The sequence below is a fragment of the Colossoma macropomum genome, unplaced genomic scaffold, assembly GCF_904425465.1.
Source record: "Colossoma macropomum unplaced genomic scaffold, Colossoma_macropomum, whole genome shotgun sequence".
In the NCBI taxonomy this organism is placed as follows: Eukaryota; Metazoa; Chordata; class Actinopteri; order Characiformes; family Serrasalmidae; genus Colossoma; species Colossoma macropomum.
In genome coordinates, this window is record NW_023494803.1 from 10,218,413 (window position 1) to 10,231,873 (window position 13,461).

At 38.9% G+C, this 13,461-nt stretch overlaps 1 protein-coding gene across 1 annotated transcript in view; it reads right to left on the reverse strand.

Annotated features, from left to right (window-relative positions):
* b3gnt2b (UDP-GlcNAc:betaGal beta-1,3-N-acetylglucosaminyltransferase 2b) overlaps window positions 1–13,461 on the reverse strand; it is a 36,740-nt gene that overhangs the window by 10,819 nt on the left and 12,460 nt on the right. Inside the window, exon 2 of the mRNA XM_036592878.1 lies at window positions 3,319–3,452. The gene's annotated coding sequence lies outside the window, so the exon portion shown is untranslated. The remainder of the gene's footprint in view (window positions 1–3,318; window positions 3,453–13,461) is intronic.

The window sequence follows — 13,461 nt, forward strand, 5'->3', positions numbered from 1 at the left end:
ATTCTTGTTTTTACTGCATTTTACATAATGTCCCAATTTTTCCAGAAATGGGGCCTGTACACCAATTAAAGGTTTTCCTAGAGCCATATTTCCAAACCAAGAAACACTGAGTTTTAAACGGGGGTGCTGTGTATTTAAGAATCTTTGCATAATGCAATGGTTGAGATGTAAACAAAGATATTCAGAGTGGTTTGACCTGAAAGGTTTTGTTCTAGATGGTGGTGGTGATAGGAACAAGACTGAGGAGTTTAATGCTTTAAAAGCTCTCAGGAAGCCATTAGAGTAAACAGCTACAAATACATTAACCAATGCCACTGCTTTACAATGAGCATCTGGCCTGAAAGTTTATTTTTATCACAATTATGGCTGAGAGCTACCCAAAGAAAATGCATTTTTTCAGAGTCTACCATCAACATATGAAAGCTTGTGTAGATTCACTGGTTAGTAAACAAAACGGCTTTATTTGTGTTGTACATATTGTGACCCCTGGTTCATCACCACTATTGTAAAGAATTCTGACTCAACACGTTTCTGTATTTTGCACCATTTCACATCAGAACAATCTGACTGACATTGTTTACATCTTAACCACAGAATTATGCAGAAAAATCTGTGAAATTCATCTTTAAAAGGTGTACAGTTTGATACTTTCCAGCACTTTTTATCAAACAGTTAGCATTTTAGTATCACACTAAATAGACATCATCACAATACACAAGGTACACAAGCTGTAGAGAAAAATATATCACAGAAAAAGGAGCTTATAGAACGGCTGATTATTTATTTACTAGTTCAGGTGTTTCTATACCTTATATATCTTATCTCCCTCTATTTTTTCCCTAATTTACACCTGCCACATCAGAACAGCTACAACTCACCACACTACTCACCATTTCCACTCATTGTTTGCAGGGAGTGTTATTTAATAAATAAATACGTGCTCGTCTGGCTCATCAGTCTCTCTCCCACTCACTTCATTCTCTCTCCCAGAAAGGCTTCTCTCCAGTTTCGCTGCCTCTGCCTCCTAGCAACTCTTTCAATGTGGTCTCTAGGCACCTCTCTCTTTCTCTCATTTCTCTCCTGTTTTCTCTCGTTCAAAGAGTATTTATTAAAACTGCCACATCTAATAGCAATACTCTGAAACAGTGACTTTACAAGAGAAGGAAAAATGTTCCAAACTGTAGGTAACTATGTAGATCAATGTAAAGAGATTATCTTCTGGAGTAATACTGGAGGACTTTCATTGGTCCATAGGTCATGATAGATTTCCATAATGTAAAAGGCAGCTGGCTTTTTCTCATATGGGAAAAAAAAAACAAAACAAAAAAAAAACACCCCACCCTGTCCTAAAAACAAGATTTACGAGCTTTTGATATGACCTAAATAAATAAGGAAAATTAAGGATGGCACTCTCTCTTTCTGCTAAGCACAGTTAAGCATTAACTCCATTAAAGCCTCTATTAAAGACAACTGCAAAGAGACTCCCTGCCTCCTTTGAAACGCCACGCTGTTCAGATGCACTTATGCAAGTTCAGCCATTACAGAACTGTTACCTAATTGCAGGATCCGCTTACCAGGAAATATTCAAGATTTCTTAATACTGCCAGGAGCTAATGAGTGTTTTTGGGGACACAGATAATGTATAAAAAAGGGCTCGTCTTCGGAGAGAAAGAGCACTTTCAATGGTGTGTCCTCATTAACAGTGTTATTTAACTCAGGACCAGGCTTCTCTCTGGGGAAAGGATGTCCTTTAGAATGAAACAGGTACACCCAGTGATAATTCAAATCAACTGTAGAACTGAATGACATCCGAGATGTTTGCTGTGCAACTGATTTTGAGTCATGAGTGCAATCACATCTCTCTTTATGCGGTTTCACAGTATTCCCAAAATCCTACATAATGATCATTGCTATATGGTAGAACAATATACTGGACATTTGGACAATCGCGCATGAAATGTGAGAGATTTTGAGTAATGAACACATTTATTAAGACCAATATAACACGGCACAAAGCAAGCACTACATTTTTCCTGTGTTTACTGTTTATATAGTTGCATGAAAAAGTTTCTGAACTGATTTTTCAACACAAAGCATAAACTATGATTTACATTATCATAACTAAAATAAGAAAATGTTTTAATCAAGTGAAGTCATTGATGCAAAAAGTATGTGACGCCCTCAGATAAGGGCAGATTGAAAAGAGATTTAAGTGCTCCCATCAATTCAGACAGATCTGATCTGCCCTCAAAGTCAAAAAGCTGGTTTTTGATGGATAAAAAAAAAAAAAAAAAAACAATTTTTGGTTCAAATTACAGTTAATATAATCCCAGTTAAAGAGCTTGAAACATCACATATTTATGAATCCCAGAGTGGGGGTGTTTATTAGGGGTGTAATAATTCTCCAAATCCCCAGTCCAGTTCGGACCTTGAATTTTGAGCCATGGTTCGGGTCATATCTCGCTCTTTTTTTGTTTTTTTTTTTGTGAATAAGAAAAAAACTGAATTTATAGGTTTTATTAATTCACCAACAACTTGGAACACTAAAAAGACGAACACTAAAGAACACGGTATACATCTGGCCCTAACATTAAATAGTACAATAAAAATATTAATTTTGTGATTTACATGTGTTACAGTGTTAATTATGAAATTAAAAATCTGTTTTGCTACATTAGTAATGTAATAAGAGCCATCAGGCTGCATCAGCACTGGTGGCAGGAGTATGGGGTTGGGGAGGAAAAGGGGATTGTGGTTCCGGAAGACGGAACTGTGACATGAGACCGTGGATGTTTGTATCACAATTTCAGTCTTGGTTTCAGAAACCTTGCACACCTAGTGTGCATGATGAGTCATCACAGACAAACACGACACCAGGTAATTCTAAGTGACTTTTTTCTGATCAATGTAGGCTGATGACTGTTAGACTTTTACACTGTTAGACTGATGATAATAAATATGCTAATTTTAATCTTCATGTGGCTAATAAGCGCTTGACTCTTCCTCATTTTTCAAGTTGTTAACCACTGTTAACAGAGAAAATAGTTATCCGAGGTTCTGTAAAGCTGAAACGTAGTCAGGAACGCTGTGCTTGGACAGACAGGCCCCAGGGATGGCAAACTGCGTTCCTTACGGGCTGCAGCTCATGAAGGCTTAGCTAATTAGCTGATGAGTTGCATAAGATGTGTTTAATGAGGCAGAACGCTAAACTCTACAGAGCTGCAGCACAGCACGTTACAAACAGCCTCAACTGCTCAAGCCTTGCCTTATACAAAGCTCTGAAAGTGTCTGGAAGAGGGTTTGCTCTGGAAGGGTTACCTGTTCTCAGGTGAGAGTGAAGGTGAGGCTCCAGGTGTGTGGTGCTCAGGTGTCCAGGTCAATCTTTACCCCATCATGGCACTCAGACAGAGGGAAACCGGAGGGGTCAAAGAGGGAGTCAACGTAGAGGTAACCTGTAAAGAGGGGAAAAAAATAAAAATAAAAAAATAAAGAAAGCGTCAATCCTCCTGCTTAAACATAGTTAGAATAATTAGGATGGTTTACTAATTACATAAACTGGGGAGAATTTCACAAGCGCTTACACTCAAAGTGCAGAAGCACACAAACAAGAGATGCCAAGATACCACTTTTTCCTCTTCTGATACTGATACTGAAATGTTGAGAAACATCTGATACCGATAATGATCAAATACCTTTTTCTATGCACACTACAAGCTTTAACATTAGCTGTTCTTTTTATTTTGAAGCTCCTCACTTGTGAGCTATCCACACCCTGGTCGTGTACACACATTCTTTTCACACTGCACAGTAGAACCAGAGTAAAAAGTTCTCTGGAGATCGCGTGGCGGTCAGAAGATTTCATGCAATGCTAACAGTAAACACAAACAGCAGGAGCCCCAATGAAGGAGTTTTAAGCACTAATTTACCTTTTGCATTTGGTTTTGTGTGAAGTATTACAGTGATTCTGGCTAGTTAGTGTTTTAAGAAATGTCTCATGTCTCTGAATGGTGAAAGTACGGATCTGAAACTGACAACCACACTCGTGTTTCAAAATCACAAGTAAACTCTGAGAAAAATAGCATTACTAGCACTCTGAGGCGTGTGGTTCAAATAACCCACAAAAACATGCTGTCTGGTTATTCCTGCTTCTTCGCATGCATCTGCAAGGAGGGAGGGCTTTTAGCACTTACACCTTTAGCAACAAGGTGATTGGCTGTTTTAACTGAATGTAATAAAGGCACCACAACAATTTTCAACATTCAGTTTTATGTTTACAGTAACATGTGCTGTATTTGCTCATATTTGCAAGATGTTACATGTGAAAACATGTTGCTCTGACAAACTAACAGGTTGGCGCTTTCGTCCACCTGTAAGAAGAAGAAAAGTCCACATTAGGATTCCACTGAATTGGGCAAAAACCAGGCCAGTGATCGAGTCTCCATGCATTTTATGCCATGTTAAAGACGTAACCAAGAAGGCAGAGGTAGTGCAGCTGCACCACTAACCAGGCTAACTACTCTAGCTAATGTTAGCAAGGTCCATAAACAATGGAAGTGTGAAATATGTTTCTCTGAAAAATAAGGTGCTACATCGCCCACTGAGGAGACATTGAGTCAGCATCCAGTGTAGCACGTTGTTAGCTCATCTGAACAGGCAGCCTCTGTTACTCATCCAACATGAAAACATACTGATTTCCCTCGGCTGTTTTTGGCCAAAGTCCGTTTTTTTTGCATTGTTTTTATATTACAGCTACTCCAATGTCATTAGTCAGATACACATGCCTGCTTGGCAATGGAAATGACAACAACGTGCATGATCATGATTTGCAACCATACCATTAGGGTTGAACGACATGGCAAAAATATAGTATCACAATACTATACAATACATGATATGTCCCATAATACTTACTTTTTCTGATTTTATTAAACTGTAACGGACAAAAAAGAACGTAAATGTTAATTTTTTTTTTATAAATACCATGAATACAATACAATTTTTACATTGCACTAAATCCAGTTATACAGGCCTAATTGTGCTCTCTCTGTAATGAATCATTCAGTTGGTCAGTGTTCTTTAAGTACTGACTATATCCTCAACATACTCAGAAAGGCATATTGTGACATAATTCATCATGATAGCAATAAAATATGGTCATATTGCCCACCCCTACGTACCATGCTGTACTACACTGCCTGATGAAAAAATGCCTTATCAGCACCCATTTACACTCCTGCACAAGATTACTAAAAAAGTGAAAAGTGCAGGGAGATTTTGAACCGGTTTGCATTACATTCTTGAAGTACCTGGAACCTGGCGTGTGTGTGTGTGTGTGTGTGTGTGTGTGTGTGTGTGTGTGGGGACAGGGAGCAGAACAGTGTTGCCATGGCACTCAGCCACCTTGGTTTAAGTAAACACAGGAAAAAGTGAGCAGGGGCTGTGTGTGTGTGTGTGTGTGTGTGTAAACACACACACACACACACACCACACGCAAACCCACCCAAATTCGTTGCCCAACAGCTCAACACACATTAGATCTGCTAAAATCTGGGCTGTAAGAGGATTTGGAGGTAGCAAAGCTCACTCCCTTAATGCTTCTCAAGGCAGAAAGTTAGCCTCAGTTTTCCAAAACTGCCTGTCTAAGCGCCTCATGGTTACAGCTAAACTGGATTATTGATTATTTAACTAGGATGAAAGAAAGAATTGTTTTGTTCCGCAATGGAAACTCACTGTACACCTCACTTATACACAGTGACAAATGCAGTAATAAATACAGATACACCACAGTCTCTCACAGTGGTTTCCATGCTTGGTTTGTCCAAATTAAGAGCTGCACATCAAATATGGGAACATATGACAAAAATATATCATTGTAAATTTGGAGATATTTTCATGTTACAGAAGGTGTATTACCATATATACCATTTTTATGTGGGCTACAAACATGTTGGAGTCAAGAAAATGCAGTCAGAGTCTATGGAAACTGAGTAAACTGCAAAAAACACTATTCAAGACAGAGTGGGGGAAAAATGCAACTCAAAGCCTTATAGAGATTTGAACTGTATTCTCTATGTTGCTGCTATTATTACGAGTTACAGAACGTTTTATTGATATGATACAGAACCCTATTTGAGAGTGTAAATCTGTCTTTATGATCCATACAGTTCTTCAGTGATGGAATTATTCATCATATTTAAATACTAAGAACAGGTGTATTGTGTCATGGTAATGATAAAGTAAACAGCAAACTGCCCATGGATTGACTTTTATTCTGGTTGACCTGCGTAACAAATTTATGTGCAAATAATGTGAGCCAGCCAACGTGTGCTGCATTTCCATGCTGTGTGTGCACCACAGTTTATGGTGAAGAGTAAATAAACAATGTTCTTGCCTTTGTTGCCTGAACCTATTTCTTTGGGGTGTCAATCAAAACCAAGTGTAAAAAAAATTCATTATCGCTGCACTCCTACTGTTTTCCCTCATGAAATCTAAGCAGGGTGTTATTTTCTCCCACTGAGCCATACAGGAGCAACTCGGCTCATAACTCAACAACAAAAGCAGATTATTACTGCAAAAATGTGGAGACAGAAAACTCTAAACCCAGAGCAGCTCAGTTCAGACAGCCTACAAAACTTTGGCTAAATATTTAGACTACAGGAAACTTTTAATCGGTGCCAAATGTCAAACATGCATTTTTTAACTCGGGAGTAGCGGATCCAGCTGTGTCTGAAAAACTACCAACAATAAGTTTCCATCAGAGAGAGAGCGCTTTATGACAGGTGGCCTGTTAGCGCTACGAAAGGTGAGAAGGTAACCCAACATCACGCTGAACAAAACGGGGGCTTAAATTCGATTAGGACTCTCTAGAGCTTGCCAAAACCTGTACACTCAGGTAACCATGTATAAAAGGCCACCGAAACCAGCTTTTCCCCTACAGAGCCGCAGCACTCATTAACCACAGAGGACACCACACACTTTAAACTTCAACTAAACCAAACAAACCTCCTGACCGTATTACAGTAACTCCTCTACACTTATTTGAACTGTACAGAAGGTTTTTTTTTAACAATGTTCACATCATTCTGCAACATACTGTATAGAATTATATAAATAACATATTGTATAGTATATGTCCCATTTGTCAAATATAAGCCCCGCGGGCCAGATCAGACACAATCCTATCCAAGCCGCAAAAGCATTTAAATATTCTATTAATAATAGCCCGCTCTGACTCTCCTACTCCAACAACAATCTATAGGACAGCAGTTACACCTCAAACAGGTAGGTTTAAAAGACCGAGCTCCTGGGGACGTTTACATTTTTAATGTGTTCATGTAATATTCATGTAATATTTCAAGATCTACTACAAGTGCCCACATTTTACTGCTGAAGTTTTTGTGTCTTTTGAATAAACAATGGTCAGTTCAGTTTACAGCAAAATGTTCATTAAAAATATTTAATAATATTTAATATGACCCTTATAGCGGTTGAGTGTGACACCCCTGGTATATGTCTACCCAGACCTGCATGTGTACAGACATTCATATCTGCACATGTACAGAAATTCACGCATGTCATATGCACAGACACTCATACATCTCTCTAGTTCCTTCCTCATGGCCATTCTTTATGTTTTGCTCTCGTATTTTATTGTATTTTTCCCTTAGTTTAATACTTGTTAACAGTCTGTGTGCTCATCTCGTCTTAGTACGTCACATGTCATAAATGTGTGACTCACCAAGACAAATTTCTTGTATGTGCCACATACTTGGTCAAACAAAGTGATTCTGATTCTAAAATAACCACAGTGTTCTGCTTTGTGCTGCCTCTGTCCTGTGGGTGAGACTGCTGGGTCTGAGTGTACCTGGAAGATGATATGGTGAAGGTGTTTTGTAGACACCTTAGTAACACAACATTTCTTCTGACTTTGGTATGTGATCAAAATATTGCGAAAATATTCCAAAATATGTGTCACAATACTTATTTGTTCAGACATCTGATCAGGTGAAACAGGAAAAAGAACCAGTGGTGCTACATTTTAAAAACACTATCAGGAACTATGAATACAATGGCTTTTATTCAATATTTGACTGTTTTGCACTAAACCCAATTAAACAGGACTAACTTTGCTCCTTTACAATGAATCACGCAGTTGGTCAGTGTCTACAAGCACTGTCGATATTTATGATACGTTCAGAAAAGCGTATTGTATTGCATTGTGACAATTTATCACGATAATGATCTACACTGTCATACTGCCCAGCCCTATCCTGACTGCTGCTGGCTGTGTATGAACCATGAAGATCAAACAATACAGCTGAATTCAGTGCCTTAATTAACAGAATGCCATTCTCTACAACGCATTACCAGAGTTTTTCACAGCAATATTACAATGTCATGATGCATCATCACACCCCTATAAATCATCTCAGCGCAGCAGGACGGTTCAGGGGATGGTTTACAGCAGTGGTTCTGAGGGGGTCAGTGAGGCCCACGTTAAGAACCACTGGCTTAAAGGACTAATTTACATGAATAACTCCAAATGCAGTCCATCAGCCAAGGCATGTTTGCTCCTTTGCTTCTGCAGCTGAGCTACAGTGCCAATCTAATAAAATCATATGCAATCCAAAAATATTTTGAGTGCCCTAAACTTTCATTACTTGTTACATTACAAAGAAGACACCAAATAAGGTAAGTAAAACAAATACATGGCTGAACCAACCGGTGAATCGCTATCACTTTTTGTGTAATACAACGGTTAGTTGGTTGACCTAGTAAGATAGTATCTGTGCTTAGGCTCAACGTAGGGCTGACGCAAATTCTGTATTAAACTCACAAAAAAAAACAAAAAAAAAAAAAACTTTTTCCATCCCAATGAACTGGCAATAATTAGGTGATACGTATTTTTCCACACCTACAAATTTCAATCTTAGAAGTTGGTGGCATTTTCTGCTTCTCGCGATACAGCACAAATTTATACTCCAGTGCAAATTTTCCTCCTTTTTGTCCATTTCCTTTTCTCAGCAGTCCAGTTTTGAAAACTTCTGTTTTTTTTCAGTTTTCTTGCTTTGACTTTGATTTTCCTTATGCAAGTGGATTATCATACATTGATTCTGCTCAGAAATCTCACCTGAAAATTTAAGGAACTTGTACTAAAATAAATGAAGCGTGGTCTCTGATCTTTGGACACTACTGTATAAAACTGCTGTTAGAACAAAACCATGTATCTCCAAATTATTCGGCAGAAAAAAGTAACAGTGAGATCCTTCGTTTAGAACGCATCATTTTACCAGTAAACACATCAGCCAAAAACTTTTTTTGGCAAAGTGCTCAAAGCTTGGATTAAATGTAGATCACTCATTTCCATGTAGTCAGAGAACAGATGATTAGGAGTGACCAAAAAGGGCAGAGAGACACAGGCCAAGAAACACAGACAGAGAAACATTATTAGGTCTATTGTATTAGTGGTAAATCACAATGGTTAACAATGTGTTTCCTAAGCGTTAGCATTGCTCAGATATGGTAAAGCAACGTGGCTTTTAAAAGCCAAATACAAACCGAAGAACAACGTGTAGACATTCAAACAGCAAAATACCAGCTGACCAAAGCAGAAACGTTCATTTCTTCTTTGTTTTTTTGCATGAATGAGATGTGTCCTGCCAGGTTATCTGGGTGGAGAATGTGGATCAGTTCCTGTATAAAGCGGAGCCTAAAAACACAGCAGACATGAAAGAAAACACCAGAGAGAATATCTAAAGAATGCTTCACATGGTGACAGGAAGTCCTGTCCTCCAACAGTCCTTGGGGGAAAACACAGTTTACAAAGACTTTTTTTCCTTATCTGGGAAACAAGCTAGAAATTAAGTTCAAATCAAGCCAAACACAAACAAACCCCAGCAAAGCACATCTGACCCTTACTCGTTTTAAGGGGCTAAACCCCAGAACTTCTGACTGATATAATCTTATATTTAGGATTTATATATTTATTTTATACCCCAGCAGTTTTAGTTAAACAGCGCTTTACATGAATGTCAGTTCTTAATTGTCACATTTCATAATAAACAGCAGAAAGTCAAAGATTCCTTATATTTCCATCCTATACAGACTACAATGCAAACTGCCTGAGCTATTCTTAAGTTAGGGGTAAAGCTCCCTAGAACACCCCTCAATTTTTTTTTTTCCATTATAAGAATCAGAATACTTTATTGATCCCAGAGGGAAATTATTTTATTTTAGCCATATAGCGGAGGGTAAGAACTCGCTTTCTTCACCATTAGATTAATGCTGCGTTAGAGTGGCGTCAGAAACTGGGAAATACCAAATTTCCCTCTTGTAAACTGCACTAGAACGGCCGACAAAGTCATATTTACAACTGGCAATCATGAGATTCTAGACGATACATGAGTTTTTTACAAGATATGACACATAACGTGACCTTTCACCTTTTACATGAGCGAAAAATGCTAAACTTGCAGTGAATGTGAAACATTACAAACCTGAAGAGCTTCTATCAGATCCATGTGCTTTTTAACACAGCAAAGAAGAAGCAGGATATGACATCTCCAGACCTCTATGCTTTCTTTTTCCATGTAGTGGGCGGATCTACGAGCAAGCACCCGAACGAAATGAAGTTGTGTTTACTAGTTAACCATCTGGTATACACAACCTTCAGATGAGCACCTGAACGCAGCATAAGCCTCTGACCAAGCTGATTCAATAATAATCACAAATTCCAAATGTATTACAGCAGGGGTCACCAGTCTTGCCCAAAAAGGGCAGAACAGGCTCTCAGTCCAATCAAGGAGAAGCACACCTGACTTCAGCTGTTAAATCTGTTGGTCTCAGTCCTGTGGGAACTGGGAAGTTGCAGACTTTCAAGTGGGAAAATCCATTTAAATGGCTACCCAACTCATAATTCCCACTTTGAAAGTTGTTGTTCCTCAAGAGCTCTAACTTCTAAGCAGCAATTATGAGACATCAACACAGCAGCGCACACAGAACAATGACTTTTAAATTTCTTTTAGTGCATGATGTCGCTAATTGCAGAAGGATACTTGACTAACTGCATGCTTCCAAGAGTCTAAGATTGGTGCACTTTCATGTTATTTTTGGTGCTATACTAAACAGTGTAATGCCACAGTCCACACCCACATTTAAAATAAAACACACCACTTTAACGTTTTAACCCCTTAAATGTCCAAGTTTATATTACTTTTATAACCTAAGAATAGCTCAGCCAGTTTGCACTGACGTCCCTGTAGTTACTAAATAATAAGCCTTAGTAAGTAATACGTCAGGGATTTTAAGGCGTCACAGAGTTTTTATACACTCAAATCAGCCAAACAAGTGCTAGGCTACTATGAGCATCCGTTTTTCCCCGCAACCTCAAACAGCTGAAGTAGTGTGAATACTTTGGGGTGTGAAGTAGGAAGCTCTGAGTTCTCATGAACACAGGATATGTTAAATAAGGTTTGCTCCTGTTTGGTTGGAATTGAAAACCTGCAGCCACACTGGCTTGACCTCAGTAAACCTGGTGACCCCACGTATAACGGCATCATAAGATATTTAGTTTTACTTAGTTAACAAACGTTTGCTTCCCGAGCGCTACTACTTTATCCTAAAAAAGGTCTTACACACTCAGCATAGCTTTTTAACCAAAGTTACTCTAAAGTTGTGTTAGCCGCAGTTTGAAAAGATGCAGTGGTGTTTCACAGGTCTCGAAGGAAGCCTGTGCTATCCTTCGCCCTCCTAGCACTGGTGGTATTGTGCGATTGGGGGAGTCCTAAACAGGGGGCAGAATTGGATACAACTAAATTGAAGAGAAAATTGGGGAAAATAAAAAACAAATAAAAAAAAAACACTCTAAAGCAGAGGTGTCCAATTTCATCCGCAAAGGGATACGTCTGCTTGTTTTGAATAAAAACCTGCAGCCACACCAGCCTTTTGTAAATAAGACTGGACACCTCTGCTTAAAGTGAACCTTACCAAATTCCTTATGGGAGAGTCTGTTCATTTGGTGGCCATCTTTGCAATGCCACCAGGTAGTTATTTACAGCCATACAAGACCAGACTCTGCTGTCTTTGAACGAGGAGAAACCGAAATACTCAAAACCGAAGGTCAAATTACTCTTTCTAAAACATACTTGAAATCACCAGTAAAATCTGACGAAAATCGCATTAATAGTTTGTAGCGTCTGGCTCAATAACAAACAAAAAAAACATGATTTTTCGGGCTGTTCTGCCTCTAATCTCCATAATGAGCTAACTCTACAGCATCCTCAACTCCTCTCCACTCGTGGCAAAACCAACGACCTGATTGGCTCTTTTTCTTGAAGGGCAGGACTTTCTCTGCAAACAGATGGCATGTTGAGCATTACAAGCCTTCCTGTTCATATTTTAAATAGGGAACGGTCCCTTTCTTTATAAAGTCTCTGCCCTTAAACAATGTATTTCTGCTGGTGTTGCAACAGGGACATTGCTGCTTTATGGAACAGAATGTTTCCAATGTCACAGACATACTGCTGGAAAAGAATGGCGGTATTTCAGACCTAATAGGCGATCAGCTGATATTCCTTTAATCTGGCCAATAGTGAGAGCCGCAGCAATGTGACTAACCCGAGACGCATCTGACTACCAAGTGTAAATACACTTCGATAAAATCTTACCAGGATACAATCCAGATACTAGACACATGAAGTGACCAGGTGTAAACGGGGTCTAATAGCTGGAGGCAGCCGTTCCACAGAGCACAAGGGACTGAAATATCTTACTCAAATTTCCCATTCCACCTTAAATGGTGCAGCATTTATGGTGCAACTGAAAAATCTAAAAGAAGCCAAATGTAATGATGAATGACAAGCAGACATTGTTTTACGATACATCTGTGCCAATTTTGCCAAACAGTCCAGTGAAAACATCATCAACATTTCTTTTAAAATATCAGAAAACACGTGTAGGTCCACTGGTGGTTTTGCATAGAGAAGAAAATGGCTATATTTCTGCCGTATACATCGCGACACCTGGTTCCTATCACCACCACTGTAAAGAAGTCTAAAACTAAAAATGAATATTGCTGCACATCGCCCAATACTGGTATATCATTCAGCACTACTCATGCCCTACTAACCTTAACTAACCATACCTTAAACATAACATAGTACCATAAACCTAAGAGAACATATCTGACGTGACACACTTTGAACGTCCTGTCATCCAATCCTATTTTTTTAAACCGCACTTGCGTGTAATCAGCCATCTCAAACTCGTACAAGCAAGTTATCGGGCCTGGTAGGTTAAGTCACATGACGCTCACGGCACAAATAGTGAAGAACAACAGTCAGAACGTGAACGACAGCCAACGAACTTCACTGGAGCCTTCAGCAGAGGGAATTCCTTGAGTGAACAACAAAAGACTGACACACTTATGAGGCAGCGTAGTCATTACACTAAAAAGGAGGAGGA